Source organism: Gallus gallus, chromosome 1 (genome assembly GCF_016699485.2).
Source record: "Gallus gallus isolate bGalGal1 chromosome 1, bGalGal1.mat.broiler.GRCg7b, whole genome shotgun sequence".
Lineage (NCBI taxonomy): Eukaryota > Metazoa > Chordata > Aves > Galliformes > Phasianidae > Gallus > Gallus gallus.
In genome coordinates, this window is record NC_052532.1 from 115,107,572 (window position 1) to 115,125,092 (window position 17,521).

At 33.0% G+C, this 17,521-nt stretch overlaps 1 protein-coding gene across 29 annotated transcripts in view; it reads left to right on the plus strand.

Annotated features, from left to right (window-relative positions):
• The window catches only part of DMD (dystrophin), a 1,163,614-nt gene that overhangs the window by 613,874 nt on the left and 532,219 nt on the right, over nt 1-17,521 (plus strand). The window lies entirely within an intron of this gene.

Genomic DNA, 17,521 nt, shown 5'->3' on the forward strand with positions numbered 1-17,521 from the left:
CTTGTATGATTGAAATGGTAATGGGTTTGAAGAATTAATTCTAAACTGATGTTTTGCAAGTTGATAGGTTCAGCTGAATAAAATGGCTTGACTAGGCTCAGGTTTCATGTTATAAATTACTACTGGTGCATAAGAAAAAAATCACTGTTAAACTAATCATCATTTTTACATTGAATTGCTGGATTGAATTACTGGATATCTGGTTGAAGGTAGTTAGGTCTATCTAATATAAAAGGTACAGCTTTTTATCTGAACGCAGGAGAACCAATCCCTTGGGCTTCTACTGATCTATGGCCTACAGTATTTTTTATTATTTTTTTTTAATCTTGTCTTTTGGATTTTAACATTTAAAGTTGCCTTTTTTAAGATATACACTGCTAATTCTTGACTGTAAAACTGCAGGACTGAAAAAGAAAACAAATCGTGCAGTACAAGCACAAAAATTGTTGTTAACTGTTAAGTAATACTGAGGTAAAGCTGAAAAAGTTAATAACTGGTAAATATTTTTCTATGAATTACTGTTGTGACTTTAAACACTGAGTAAGTCTAAAATCTGGCTGAAAGAAAAGCAATAGAATGTTATCAGGGCATTAAAGATGCACTGTAAAGCATATATAGAAGGTAGTAGAGATCATGTGTATTTCCAGGTCATTGAATTTTTGTCTTCCTTTCTCTGTCTCACAGTTCAAAGTATTTCTTCGAAAAACAGATAAAAGACTAAACTAAGACATGAGTATGTGACAGATAGTAATACTGTGGCACAAAGGCTTACCCTTTCTTCTGCTTTGCCTTGTCTGTTCAATCACATTTCTAGGCACTATTCTAGTATCCATGAGCAGCTTTCCATCAACTGTGGAAAAAGTGTTTCTTCCTTTTTTGCTAACCCCTTTCTAAAATGACATTTTCAGAGATTGTTCTTTGGGAGGGTCCAGAGCAAGATGTGTTGCAGGTGTTCAAAATGCACGAGGTGTGTTAGAACATTTCACAGTCCCAACAGATTAGAAACTTTATTTTCCTCTTCTAGTAGAGAAAGGAGCTCATGTTGAATTGAATATCAGTCTGCAAGACCTTGACATAATGCCCTGAAATACAAAAGCTTAGATTTTTATCGTAGAACACATTTGCTTCTGTTTTACATTTTTCCTTCACCTAGCCTCCTCAGGTTATCCAGTTGTTATTTTCCTATGCATTATATGAGATAGATATTTATTTTTTTTATATTTAATGTATAGGGACAATGCAAATATTTGAACATGTGCTATCAGAGTAGATTTCTAACAAAAGTTTCTTTTGGCAATCCATCAAGCTTTTTCATTCTCATTCATTTTAGATTGTGTTAGAACTCTCAGGAACTCATGAATGTATCTACCTAAAATCTCATTTAGTTCAGTACAAAAGTGGAAATGGGCTTTCTTAAGAACATTCATATAACTTGTAAATATTACAACTAACTTCAAGAATGTAAACAAGTGTTAGGTAACATTTATTTGTGAAAGAATGTTTAATCTGAAGCTCCATTGCTACAGTTCTCTTTGTCTCCATCTTTATTTTATTGGTTAGCGTAAAGAATCTGCATCTCACACAGCATATGTTAGCAGTGCTATGCAACAAGAAAGTCTCTTGTTTGAAAAGTATTAGGCTTCTGTGAGGCAGAAGAGATCATTAGAATTTCCATTAGATTAAACAATTAAAACAGCTGAGCATTTTGATTTACTAGATTAGGAACTTGTTTAATTAATGAGATCATGTTGTTTAGGAAATCATGTTCAGAATTAAAAGGATTTGTCCAAAAATTCTTTCACAAGCAATTGAATAGCTTTGAATTCAACAAGAAACTGTTTTAGAAAAAAATACAGAAAATATTCAGATGTGTAATACTATTTCTAGGTAGGAATACTTTGGAAAAGATTAATGCGTTCATTAACATTCAGTTACTACATAGAGTCAAATGTTAATATAAAACAAAACAGTCAAAACTACAATTAGGAGATTATGTTGGTATAGATTAAAAGATTGTTTTAGTTGTATTTTCTTTTTTTTTGTTATTCCTTTTTGCTACACAGTGCAGTGGAATGATATTATACTACATTTATTCATTATCTATAAGGTGAATAAAATCTGGTAAGAGAATTGTTATTTTCAGATCATGAATAGTTAAATACTCTTATTGCAAATTTTTTGCTGTTGTAAAAAAAAAAGAAATTGTAATTGACTTTTTAATTAGGAGACGCAAGCTTTAAAAAGATGTTTTAAAGATAGCACATAATATAATCCTTTTGAAACATACTGAACTCTGTCTTGAAGGTAGTTAAAGATATTTTTTTTCTCATTATTCTGGCTGAAAGGATTTTCTGTCTCTTCGCTCCTTAATGTGTGGGGACTTCACTTCTTCAACTTTCCCCATTGTCATTTAATTTATACACATTTACTCTTGTGCCAACACCAAGATGTAGCTCAGTTTTATCTACTCCCTGGTCTTTATTCCCATTTGTTCTTATGGTCCACAGTCATGGGAAGTTAAACTGCTGTTTTCTAATCTGCTCTCATACAATAGCTGGACAACTTGACACTTACTTCTGTGCCTATGCCTCTTTCTGGAACACAAGTTCTCAAAGTACTGTAGTCCTGGCAGTGAGGTTGTCTTGTACCATCATCAGGGTAGCTCAGGTATTATGCTTTATGGTTGGATCTTACTATGGCTGGAAGTTAAAAATATTGTTTGCCATCATCTTGTGGTCTGTCATGCAGCCGTTATCTGTATTTCATTTCAGATGCATAAAAGCAACCAAACAACAACAACAAAACCCATTTGGAAATTAATGTCATACTTATATGGAAGACAGAGGTGGATAAGAATTATACAGTGGTTTCTGTTTGACTGTGGGAGGGCATGGTTTTCAGATGCCAGAGAAAAAATGCTAACATAACAGTTACAGAAATGAATTCTTCAAACGTTTGAGAACTAGACAGTAAAATTAAGTAAGTTCCTAAATCATTATCTTGGCATTTAAATGTATGTTCTTATTTAAAAAATGCAAAAAGTTCATCCAAAATATTTGTCCCTTACACAGGAACAATTAAGAATTTGTCAGTGATCTCTTTCTATTTAGTATCTACTTTGAGGACTCAGGTTTAACATTGTCATTTTAGCTGCTTAGCTTTTTTTGTTTGTTCAGTTGATTTAATGGTAAAAATAATTAACTCAGAGCAAGGGCTGGACTTTATACCTTCTTTTCTATAATGTATATGTTCTAAAAATATTCCATATAGTTATTAATTTCTAAATTATTGATCTCAATTTACACACATAAATATCAAGATTTCTGTTTAGTTTTTAAGGACAGAGAAGACCTTAAAACCAGTAAGCTTTTGAAAATTTGGAGCATTGGGTTTATTAATTATAATTCTCCTCCTGAGCATGGTGAAACAGTTTGTAAGTTACATGTCTCTCTTAAATTGTTCATACATTGAATTGGTCAGCATATTCATTTTTGAGTATTTATAAAAGCCAGAAAGAGAACGTGAATGACTCATGCCTTTTGTAGACCTTTATAATGTCAGAAACTTCACATTTTTTCCTTGTCAATGTTGGAAGCAAAAAAATACAAAGAATGCAGGCTTCAGCGCTGAAAGTCATGGTCATGCTAATAATTCTTCTCTTTTATATCTAAATTGGAATATATGGATATTGATGATTTAATAACCACTAAATTTAAACAGTTCTTTCTGGAATGCAGCACAACTGGAATCAGAGGATATGGGAGAAGACAAATGTTTCAGTGCTTGAGGCCACACATTCTCGTACCACAGAAACACAGTGGTAACTGGGTAGATGGCTTGTGCTATCTTTTCCCGAATGTAAAACTTGTAAAAATAAAATGTTCTGTATGATGATTTTGGATTTCATCTTATAAATTTTGTGTTTAAAACTTATATCTGTGCAACGCAAATAATCCCCGATTTTCCTTTTTCAGTTGGTCTCCTTTTGAATCCAAATGGTTCAGTTTTGTCCATTTGTATCAATTTTGTTCCATCTGGTTCAGTTTTGAATAGCGTGTTTTTTGATGCTATGCAGTAATTTCAGAGAAATAGGAGAAAGTGAATCAAAGAGAAGCCAATTTGGCTTTTTCCCCCCTTTTTTTCAGCAAAGTCTTTAATTAGAAAGGTTATGGTATGTATTACATACAATATTTGTCACATTGTGTGTTCACATGTAGTATTATTTTAGAAGGAGTGTATTACTGGCTAATATTTCATTCATAGTAAAAGTACACAACGGCCTTGAAAATAGTTTCCAGTGTTTTGGTGTTTGGGTTTTTTTGTTTTGTTTTGTTTTTCATAAAGATCTTAAAATTTTACACATCCTTAGAAGTAATACAGTTAATACATTGCTGGATGTATGAACTTCCTAAAACCCTTCCTGTTACTGTTAAAGAACCCTTACTGTTCCTAAAACCCTTACTGTTAAATGATTCCTCACATTTGTTGTTACTACTAATGGCAATGATGTAATATTGACATAGTTTATCCTGTAGTTGTAGTAAAGATAATTTCTTGTCATATCAAGCTATGAGAAGCAAAAGATATTTAATTTCTTCCCTACTGCATACATTTTTACATTATTCTTCATTTACTGTATCCTATTAGAATTTTTTTACATAAGTTGTTGCTACTGGTAGTGGAACATTAAGATGTCAGAAGAAATAACAAATTTAAAGATGTTGGTGTGATTCTCCCAACTCTGGCACCAGTAGTTAAGTATTTATAGTTCATATTCAGATTTTGTTGTAAATCCTAGCATTGCTTATTCAAATAACCAAGTTAAATCTTGTTAAGTATGTAATTTTGCTGATTTTTTTCAAACATTTTATTATGAAACTCTTTGAAATACTTATTGGAACAGAGATGCAAGTGATGTCTTTTTTTCTTTTTCTTTTTTATAAACATGAATGAATGAACCTGCTTTTTTCTCTGTCTTGGAGAAAACACTGCCACTAGTAGATTTCTGGGTGGCTGATTGTGATAGTCTCACTATTTGGGGATTCATTTTCACCAGTTTTAGTAGGTTAAACGTGTGGCACATAGGGACCTGGAAAGGAGTCTGGGGTTTATACCCATTTTGCATTATTTTTTGGAAATGTGTACAAAATAGAGGAAATGGAGGATGCTATTTTTTTCACTCAAATGAATCTTGATTGATTTCATGGCTAGTTGGAATGTATAAAATCAATGACATGTAAAGATAATACCATTTAGTTTAATCATACAATACTTTTGCCATGGTAGAAATGCAGTTAACCTGAACACATCTTCTAAGTTTCAGAAGTGAGTGACTGAATGAATTACTGCTTTGAAGGATAATTATGTTGGTTCTTTTGCCTAACAAAATATCTGTGTGGGTTGTTTTCAAAAGTACTTCTCACACTGGATCAGTGATCAATATGGCATGATTAAGTCTGCAGGCATTGAGCACAGAAGTGAAGATAAGATCCAACAGTAAAAATGTATGAGGCTTGATTTGTGTCACTTAAAGGCTGGCTAACCTGAGCGGCTTTCTACATCTTCTGATGTGAATGATTAGCCGTTAAAAGTTGTTTATGTTAAACAATTGGGGAAAGCTAGGATTCTCAGCAAGAAACTTTCTATACAAATTAGTTACATAAATACAAATTAGTGTAAAGAGGTTTTGCTGTGGCGCCTTTCATGGATTTATTGAGCTTACTTAGAAACTTTAATCACAACAAATTTTATGAATCCTTTCAATCTTACCCAGCTTTTAAACAGCTACTTATTTTAGGCTAAGGCCTTAAAGATTTTTTTCTTGCATTTTCAGAGGCAAAATCATTCTTGGATAAAATAAGGAAAAAAAAATTAGTAGACCTATTTTTCTAAAGAACAAGATTCTATCTAAACTCATCTAAACTGTAAAAGAGCTTTCCATCCTTACAAACACATCTGTCAGAATCCTTAGCACACATTAAAATCTGTTATGAATGGATGAGTATTCAGTATTTCTCGAATCAGAGCAGCTGAATGGGGATCAGGAACAGCTCTGATCTCACAAAGCACTGTTGCGTTTCTACCAGATTGTAAAGGCCTGAGGAGAAGGAGTGTTCATCTGTAATTGTGTGTTGTCTGGTGCATTTGGGAACTGACACTCCCAAGTGCTCACTGCTAAAACCATACTGGTTGCAACAATTGTGTTTGTGATGAATATAGAACAGGGAATTCGGGGATAGGCTGAAATATTTACTTTTGATGTCTTTTATGATAAACCTTGATTTTATAACATTGCCAAACTTTACATTTCAGTTGAAGATTGTACTGGGCACATAGAATATACTGTTTACATTCTGGTTTGATTTTTGAAAGACTCATGGTTCTCATCTTTGATTACTGACAACACAAAGCTATCTTTTCCTTGAGTGTCTTTTCCTGGCCTTCACATTACTACCCAGTGTTTCAGGGTTTAGAGGCAAAGAGGTAAAATCTGAACCTGCTAAAGTTAATACTGTAATTTCTTTTATGATGGACGAGACTAATAAAAAGGGGTCTTTATGGTTGTCTACTATAAGCATTAAGAATGGTTATAAATTGAAAAAATGTATCATCCTGATCATCATTTTAGTGTGAAAGTGCATAATAAAAGTACATTTTTATCTTTTTGTTTCTCCAGAATCCCAGTATCTATGAAAAAGGCAGTTCAGTGAAATATTTCATATTAATAAGTAAATCTTTTTTGTTTAAACTGAAGAATAATGTTATTTAAATAAGTATTTATCCTTCATATGTATTTCATAGAATCGTAGAATCACAAGGTTGGAAAGGACCTACAAGATCATCTAGTCCAACTGTCCTCCCATTACCATTACTACCGCAAATTTGAAATGCTGCTGGTGCTATGTCTAGGTCACTATGTTTTTCCATGATAGAATTACAGTTTATTTTTTAAAGTTGCAGGAAACACTGTCTCCAATTTTCTGTTTTGTTGTTGTTGTTTTTTAATAAAACCATAGTCACTGATTAAGTTCATGAGCAGTTAACAGATTTATCAATACTATTTAGAGTATAACATCAATTCATCTGTAATATAGATCTGTATGGAGCTTGTTAAGTCAGATGACTATGCTTTTTGACTTAATCCATCTTTTCTGGCATCTTTCTTATATTGTGGGTATAGAATTTCCATGGAGCATTTGGGCAAAACACAGCGGCCTCCCCATTTCTTTATATGCCTTCAAAGTATTTTAACTCCTGAAAAACCTAGGCACATCTGATTTTTTTATCGCTTTCTTCTGTCCACTTTTCAGATCTTATTCAGAATTCTGGTTTTCCATTCTAACAGTCCTCAAAGCTTTGAGCAAGATTTGCATTCTCTTCTGCTTACTGTACACTGTACAGTTCTGATGCTTGTGCTACTTAGTTTTTCCTTTCCAGATGTTCATGTGTATTTCTTTCTTTATCAGAAGATAAAGAAATTTATCTTTTATTTATTCATTTTAACTTTCTTAGTGCAATTAAAAGAAGCATATATTATTCACAGGTTTTGATTTCTCTCATGCTCCAACACATTTCCTAAAAACCTTAGAGAGCAGTCAGTGTAAATGAGAAGTTTACTTGGAAAAGAATACTTTTATCAATATAAGTTTAAAGAAACTAATTTAATATATTTTAAATATTAAGAAAACAGTATTAGAGAAACTGGAATTACTGAATACTAACACTTGAGATACTGAACTATCAGTCTGGAATGAGAATTGTAAGCAAGCTGAAAAGGAACAGATAGGGACCCTTCCATACCCTTGCTTTCCAGATAAGGTATTTAAGGGAAAATACTCTTTCTGTCATATTAAAATTTGATAAATCTAGAAGAATAAGTAGAATTAATTTCAAAAATTAGGAGAAGACAACACTGACAACAGATTTTGCTCGGTGGAAGTCATAGTCCTGTTTGCCTTGGGAAATGAAGTAACTAATGGATGTTTTTTACTAGGTCTCTGTTCGCTTCTTTTCTTTTGATTGGCTTCTAGTGAGCTCTCAAAGATCTCAGTACATTTTATGCATTTTAAAGCCATTATGCTTTCAGGTACTGCACTTAGGTTAACCTTCTGAGCATTTTCAGTATTTAGGAATAATAGTTTAAATGTATTACCTATCGTGCGAATGTACTGCAGGTGAGCATTCTCGTGTATGTGAAGACTCATTCATATGGAATGAATATGAGAATCTGTAAAGAGTGCCAACATTGAACAAAACTTTTCTTAATACAATCTCTAATTATAAATAAAAAATAAAATAATCTTAAGTTTTGAAACATAGACATTGTAACTTAGGATATATTCTGTCCCACTTTTTTGATCAGAGAATTTGCAATAATACAGTTAGAGAATGGGGAAAATAATTACACACTGAGGAATAAAAATCACTTTAATGAAATGTAATTATCTCATGGGTTTTTGGCTTATCTGCAGATTTTTAAAAGCTTCCTAGTCTACTTGACTCACATATTCGTATCTCTGAAAGAAGCTTGCACTTTCTGGCTGTTGGACTGATTATCCAAGCATACAGCAGGAGGAAAAAATCGAAATATAAGTAAAGAGGAATTTTTTTTTGTAATTTTTTATTCCAGCTTATATAAGCTTCTGTTACTGCAGAGCTCAGAATTTATTAAGTTTATTGTTGCATCGTTAGAAATAATATCTGATATAACAAGCCTAGAAATTTTTAGTTTGGATTTTAGCTGAGAAATTTTTCTGAGATGCATTTTAAAATCAAAACAGCAATGATGCATGAACTTACTGTGGGTCTGGCAGAATGATTCACAAGTACAAATATGTTGTCTGTTTTACCATTTTGTTTTGGCACAGTTTCTCTGTGTCTAAGAGTGAGATTAGAATTTGTTTACAATCTTAGAATCCTGATTAAGCTTCTTATTCATTTTAGGTGCTCACATTATCTTTGTATTATTCATAATGTTATCGGGAGTTCTTCAAGTAGTGTATAATTATTTTTCAGTTAATATCAACAGCTTTTATAAAATGTGGGTTTAAAATCTTTTGTTGAAGACCCTTCACTTCAGAGACGGTTTATCACAATGACATAAATTAATGCTAGCTGCACTTGATCTTAGGAATACAGTACAAGTTTAGAACATGTACTAACAGACAGGTAATTATTTTGAGTATTACTAGATTGCCATATCTTAGCTTCATAAGAATTCATCACATTAATCAAGTAATTAAATAATATAAGGGTGGGTGAAGTAACTTTCTTTTCAAAATGAAGAACAAATCTAAAAATAATAATTTTTAAAAGCCCTAGTTATTAAAGCATTGATATATATATGTATATAAATGTATGTATGTGCAAGCGTGAACCTTCTAATTTTGACCACTATTTCTAATGTACTATATTATTACAGTTACCTCTGTTAAATCTATTGAATCTATCATTGTATCACTATTAGGAGGATTGTTGGATTTGATTTGTACACTACTATAAAGCCCTTTTAATCTTTGTTGTTATGTATCTACAGTTTTTTAAATCTTTTTTTAAGATCTTTAAGAGTTTTCTGCTCTCTCCTTTCCTGACTTCTCACAAGTATTCTTACATAATGTGGTTGGGAAAAGGAAGAAAATATGAAAAAAGTTTAAGTAGCAAGTTGGAAAAAAAATGAATATTAGGAACTGGAATTAAGCTCCTTTGCTTGCTGTTGTTTTGTCTAATACAGGTGTTAAATTTCTGTCACAAGAAAAATCCAGAGCAGGTGATGCCCTGTGTGTTCAAACACAGTCTCATGCAGCTGTGCTTACATCAGCGAAAATTTCAGATCTGGCATTAGAACATGCAGCAGTGACTTCCACACATATAGCCAAATGTACATTTAACATACCAGTTTTTGAACAATGATAAAGAAGGCCAAGTATTGATAAGAGTTTAGCAAAGAGTATCTAACATGCATATTTCATTGTAAAATGGGGACGAGTACGTTATCTTAACACAAATTGGGATCATTCCATTTCTGCGTGGTATTATTTCCTGTTTACTTCTTCAAAAGCATAATTTAAAACAAATTAATTCCTACTACATTATCAGTGAGGTTTTGATAGTTCAGAACAATGGTTAGTGGGAGACAAACTTTTCCCCTCCATTCACTATTTCCAGTCAACTACAACTGTCACTCCAGTGTGTGCAGTACAAGTGTGAATCAGAGTTCTTCAGCCGTACTCTACCAAATATGATAGTTGTTGTGTCATCATAACCAAAAGAAGTTTGGAGATAATCAAGAAATCTAGAGTGTTGTCTTACAGCTGATAATCCTGTTACCCACTGTAATCAGAATTCTAGACTTCTAGACAACCACGATCCAGAACTTTTTTACATAAGCCTTACTCAAGGTTCCAAAAAAGCATAGAGAGATGTTAGATTAATCTTTATTTAGAAAATTATTTTTTTCACTTGAAAAATTTCAACAGCCTCTCCCTCTTAAATGGAGTGGTGCTGTGAACAACATTTTGTCTGGTTTTGTTGTTATTTTCCAAAAATTAGTGGTGAGGAATTAAGTTAAAAATGGCTTCACTGTTTTCTGTTGTAATTTAATCAACTTAACAGTGCAAATATGAGGCTGAAGCCATTGACGAAGGTTGTATGACAGTTTAAATAACTTCATGTACAGAAGTATGTGCAAAATAAAATTATTAAAAGTTCTGTGAGAGTGTTTCCTAACAGTCCTGGAACACAGAAAAAATGTTGATAAGTAACTATGTTATGAACAATTGATTTGAAAATGCAGCACAAGAAAGACAATTGGCTTTTTCTCTAAATAAGAACAAGTTTCACTGAAAGCTGGATAAACAGCTTAGTTATTTTAGTTATTTTTACAAGTGACTGTGATCACAGTACAGTGAATTTAAGTTTTACCTTCTTAATCTCCAAGAAATTTTATGATTGCAAAGAGTAACGTAGCCTAAGATGTTTTAAGCAGTTATGTGTGCATATAAAAGCTCAGTGATAAATATGGATTTTATTTTTACTTCCCAGAAAACACATTTTTTCTGGTTGGTGGGAGCTATCCACCTCAAATTAGTGATTTGTAAGTTTTCTGCAGGAGGTCTTTACTGTAGATAGTATAGATAGATGAACAAAGTATAGTATTCAGGATTATGCTATGACGACGTTAACACACTCAAGCAAGGAGTATGCAAGAAGCAAAGAAGCATGCACGTACTTTTTATTGTTGTTGCAAATTCCAATATTAAATGCTTTGGTTTACAGTAGGTGACACCGAAACTTGATTTGTTACACATTATTACACATTTTACAATACTCAGCTTTCAGTAGGAAAGGCCTCCTAGTAATCATGACTGATCAGCCCTAGTGAGCATTTTATCAAAATCAAGCCCGATGACAGAAACATATTCTTTTTGTTGTTGATTTGAAATAAGTTCTCTAGTTATATTTCTGTACTCTAATACGCCCTGATCACAGGGGAAAGAGAGCAAAAAAAAAAAAATTCCATGTTTTAACATACTTCAGTTTAAGCACCGGCTTCATGCCTAATTAGAGTAATATTTACTAATTGAAACCTTTTCTATGTTTCAAATATTAAATAGATCTGCTGAGGCTTTTTGGACAGAGCTTTACACTAACACTTTATGCTCAGGACAATAGGACTTTTATATTTATACACATTATACATACTTGACATGGACTTTAAATTTACTCACAGTTTTCTTTCTATAAGTGTATTAAATGATTACTGTTTGGTGCACTCATAGAAATATCTGGTAGATTTTGAAAATATTAATCTACTAAGGCTTAACGGAGATTGTAATTAAAAAACAATCAATGATGAATAATATGATCAAAATAAATACTTAGTACTTTTTGCTCCTTAACAAGTGTGAAGCTAATCTAATCTAAATGGGGCAGATTTAATCAGATGCGACTCCATTGCATAAAAAGAGTGCTTGCATCTGCTTTTCCTATTAGATTCTGTTGGGGAGGGTATTATACCTATGTTCTTTAGTTTTCTCAAATGAATCCAATTTTCATGACAGGGTAAACAGAGAAGCTGCTTTAAGCCAACAATTTTGGTTAGTTTTTGTTGTTGTTGTTTTTGTTGTTGTTGCTGTTTTTTTTAATCCAAATGTTTTGTCATGTAATACAAACCAAGTATTTTAGCCATTCTCCTTAACTGGCTTCATTATGCATATTAGTTTTGCAGTAGTGAAGACTAGAATAAATCAGATATTATCTTTTATATAATTTGTATGAAATTCCTTTCGTAGGTGAATAATGTGTATAAATACTAGTGCTTGGGAAAGACGGAGAGAAAATTTTAAAGTAAGTATTTATGAATGAGTCTTTGCTAGAAGAGTACATTCATATTGTATTTGTTCCAATCAAGGGGTAGTTACCTACCTCACAGCTCATGCTATTAATGATTCAAAATGTTGTCTCATTATTTTATAACTGACTTTAAATGTCAATGCATAAGGGAAATGGTCCAGCTAGAGAACCCTTATCCAGACTATTATAAAGGAATAGGATATGAATAAGAATTAGGAAAGGATAACAGCTTTAGGATTAGGTGTGAGAAGTAATTTGGTATGAATTTGTTTTAGATTTCTACTCGGCTACTGAAAGGATTATTTCTTTTTTCCTAAATGAACAACAGTTCTCATTCTGTTCCTATACAACACTACTGTCTTAAATGGAATGGAAATGGTGCCATAAAGAATTTACATGCATGTCTGTATGAAATGATCTACAGAGTGAGCAGCTGTATCTGTTCTGTACCTACCCCCTTCCCCCGACCCCTCCCCCCTCAAAACAAGAGCCTTTTGAATAAGAAATAGTTGTAGAAATAGCTGCTATTTTCTGAAGCAGAACTGTATATCGATATTGAATGAGTAGAAAATGAAGAATACTGTATTTAAAATACTTTTTATTTTCTTACTATAATACCTATATAAGATATTAAGACAGTCTATTTGTAAGTAAGTGACTTTATCCACCAAATGTTTACCATATTGAAAACTTTTTCTGTATTATGCAGCTTCAGACAGATTTAGTAGTTGACTATAGACTTTCTAACTTTATGGAGTCTTCCTTGTACTGAAAGGATTCAGCATTCAAATTGATGTTTTGGTGGATGCCATTGATTGCCATTTCATTATAGATATTTCATGCCAGTATAGGTCCGATTTCTCCTACTTCGTATTTGGATTGCTGTTTATTTCTGCTATATGTTTTATTATAACCTTATTTTTCAAAGCAATTTTATTACAGAATAAATTAGAAAAGTTATATTCTTTCTTCACAGTGTATGCACGGATTCACTGATTTATTCTGTAAATAGAACAACATAAAACTATGGCATTTGTTGTAATTGCTCATGTCAGAGGTCACTGACAGTGGCTGTTTTTCTTTCAATCAGACTTTAGAGATGCAGTGCAAAGCAGATGTAAAAAAGAATTTCTAGATTGCTGTGGCACTTTATTATTATTATTATGTTTTAAGTTCATAAACTCCTTATTCCTGGTATATTTTTTTGAAAACTCTAAGAGACCATACCAATGTGCAATATGTCCCTCCCGACACAAACTGTTCATGTTCTGTGTCTAGAACTTAAAACTCCCATGTAAGGCTTACACAAACAATTATAGTTAAATTCAGGGGAAAGATTGTGCTTTACTAGATAGTTTACTAAAGGGACATAATTATTAGAGTAGAACACTTAATTATTAGTAGTAGTAATAATAAGGATATCCCTGAAATATTCTGAACCAAAACTACATAGTAGTTTATATGGGAAAATGTTTAAAAGTTCCATTCCAGTGTGCAAAAGGGAAAGAAGTATTTTAGTTCATATTGTAGATAGGTAAGGTGAGATTTATCTCACCTAACCTTAAATTTATACAGTATGCAAAGGGGATGATTCTAAACTGCTTTTTCATCTCATGGAAGATAATAGGTGCATATAAGACAAAATTCATCTAATGTCACTCATGATAACATGGATGTTTAGAACACCTTGTGCCCTAAAGATATCCATTTACTCCCATTGTCTGTGGAGTTTAAATAACCATATGAGATTCAGAGATGCATGTTGTAGATATAAGAAGATAGATATTAAATCCAATTGGCAGCTGGTCACGAGCGGTGTCCCACAGGGCTTGGTACTGGGGTTGCTTCTATTTAACATCTTTATTAACGATTTTGATGAGGGGATTGAGTGCACCCTCAGTAAGTTTGCAGATGACACCAAGTTGGGATGGAGTGTTGATTTGCCAGAGGGGATAAAGGCTCTACGGAGGGATATGGATAGACTGGATCGATGGGCCAAGGTAAACAGTATGAGTTTCAATAGGACCAAGTGTTGGGTCCTGCATTTTGGTTACAACTACCCCAGGAAACCCTAGAAGTTTGGGGAGGAGTGGCTGGAAAGCTGCCTGATGGAAAGGGACCTTGGTGTACTGATGGGCTGTCGACTGAATATGAGCCAGCAGTGTGCCCAGGTGGCCAAGAAGGCCAATGGCATCCTGGCTTGTATCACAAATGGTGTGGTGAGCACGACTAGAGAAGTTATCCTGTCCCTGTACTCAGCACTGGTGGGACCTTACCTTGAGTACTGTATTCAGTTTTGGGCACCTCAATACAGAAGGGACATTGAGGTGCTGGAGCAGTCCAAAGAAGGACAACAAGGCTTGTGAAAGGCTTGGAGAATATGCCCTACGAGGAGTGACTGAAAGAACTGGGGCTGTTCAGTCTGGGGAAGAGGAGGCTGAGGGGAGACATTATCGCTCACTTCCAATATCTGAAAGGTGCTTACAGTGAGAGCAGTGTTGGTCTCTTCTCACTGGTGACAGGATGAGGGAAAATGGTCTCAAGTTGCACCAGGGGAGGGTTAGGTTGGGTATCGGGAAAAAACTTCTTTACAGAAAGGGTTGTTGAGCACTGGAATTGGCTCCCCAGGGAGGTGGCTGAGTCACCATCCCTGTAGGTGCTTAAAAACTCGTTTGGATGTGGTGCTCAGGGACATGATTTAGTGGAGGGTTGTTAGAGTTACGGTAGTATGGTTAGGTTGTGGTTGGACTTGATGCTCTTTAAAGTCTTTTCCAACCTGAGCAATTCTAAGATTTTTATTATTCTATAAGCATTTATTTTTAGTTATGATCTTCATTAGTGGCTTTACTTTCACATGTAAAAGACTGTTAAGTTCTTTCCAAGATCCCAAAATATTTGGAATGCATACAGTCATTCAAGTTCTTCTTTTCCTGTTTTGATCTGTCAGAAATTCTCAGTGTTTCCTTATAGAAACACATGAAAAATGTTTAATTCATTTTTTACATATATATATATATTTATTTATATAGGCTTTTTCTGTAACTGTGAATTTATGGGTTTTGTTGTATTATTATTTTTTTAATTCCAGTTTGTTGTATTGTGTTATACTGCACAGTCTTTGTAGGGTATTTTCAGAATTAAGGAGTTAATGTTTCCATATGGCTTTCAGAATGCAAATACCATATAAGGTTCTTTTTGCACTAGTAAATTTACAGCTGTGATGTATCATTTTCTGACATTGCGGTATAAGCGATACGATGTCAAGTTTAAATTTGACCTTGAAGATGTTCAATGACTCTTCTGCTGCTTTTCTATGACGGATAAAATCATCTATTATCTGCAACTGTATTATCTAGCCAAACTGTGGCCCTGTTATGAGTTCTGTTCATGTCTGTAACAATGCATTTATTCAATTGAGATGCTATCTATTTTTATTCACCTTCATAATGCTAACACAATACACAACAATTTCATTTAATTATATATATTTACATAATATATTCTTCTCAAACCTAATTCCAAGCTTTTACAAGTAACAAAGGCATACAATGACAAAACAATTAGCTGCCTTTTTAATAGAGTGCTAGATTCGTGGATTTGGTGTCATGGATTTGCAGTTGTTTTATTCCTGTACCCTCCTCCCCCCGCACCAAAAAAAAAAAGAAAAAAAAAAAAGAAATAAATGTAGCTGATATTTATTTCACCTGAAAGAGACAGTGAAGATTACAAATACAAAAACTCAGAAAATATTCATGGCTCTATAAGAAATCTGTATTGAGTAACTGTAGACATGGTAGCAGAAGTTTTTTTTCTTCTTTTTTAATACTGGTAGATTAAAATGTTGTCAATCATAGGTACTTCTAAGTAATAAAAAGGAGTTTTCATTTGCCATGCCTAGAATTCCTTCTCATCAATATGTAACTTAATTAGGGTGAGAAACAAAATGGGAGGTATAAAGTATGCCCTGTCTTTTGTGTAGCCTTTCTTTTTTTTCTCTTTTAATATCACTTTTCATTGATGACATATCCTTGTAATATTCAAACTTGCCACACTGGCTGCAGTGATGGCAATAATAAAACATGATGATTCTTTCTGCTCCTGAAAATGTGGAGTTTCCAAAGCTACTTTTACCATCTTATTGCTGCTGTCAAGTGACTAAGTCACAAAAAAAAAAAAAAAAAAAAAAAAAAAAAAAAAAAAAGCACAAGGAAGAAAGCAGATTAAAAAAAAAAAAAAAGGAGCAATTTACATTCAGTGGCTTAACTTACTGTAATTGAAAGGCATCGTGTCTGCTTTAAAATACTACTTTTTTTTTTTTTTTTTTTACTAGTGAAAGAAAGCAGATTTTTTTAAAGCAATCTTAACAGTCTGCCAGGTGGAGATAGTTGAATTATTTCTGCCTTATTCCTGAATAAAACCCCATGTTTCCTTATCAGCCTATTCACCTCATCGCCATCTTTCAGCAATGTGCATGCATTTTTCATTTTAGATACTCCTGATAAGTAAATTTTATATTACAGAAAGAAACTAGGATTTTCAAAGTCATCTGAGAAAGGAGGGTGCTAAAAGTTCATCAATTCCACTGAGATACTCTTTAAGGTTGTTTGAAAATCATGAATAAACAAAGTAAGTGATTCTACCTTAAGTCTTAGGAAATAAATATTTTTGAGAAGAAGAAACCCAGACGTCCCATGTTCTTTTGCTCATAACACTGTCGTTGCAAACTGGGACACTAGAATAAATACAAATAATTACAAATCTTTCAGTAGCAAAACTGATATATCTCATTTTATCTTTTTATCTACACTCATTAGGGTATTATGTATCTCTCATGGCATGATGAGTGAGCGCTCGAGACACACTCTTCCTTCACTTTTGATGTATTACATCAAACATTACTAGTGTCGACTTTTCATTTGCTATGCTCATTTCTAATATTATCCACATGTCTTCATATAATTCATGGATTCATTTTCATAATTAAGTTGTATTTTTTTCAAGGAGAAAATATCTCTTAGTGTGAGATTAAGAGAAATTTGATTTTCTTTCTTAATTAACTATTTTGATGGAAGAATTTGGTGCTGCACAAAGAGATAAGATGTATGTAATGGCTTAAATATATCCATTGAAGTTGATCACATTACTATGACAGTGAATTAATGAGGAAATA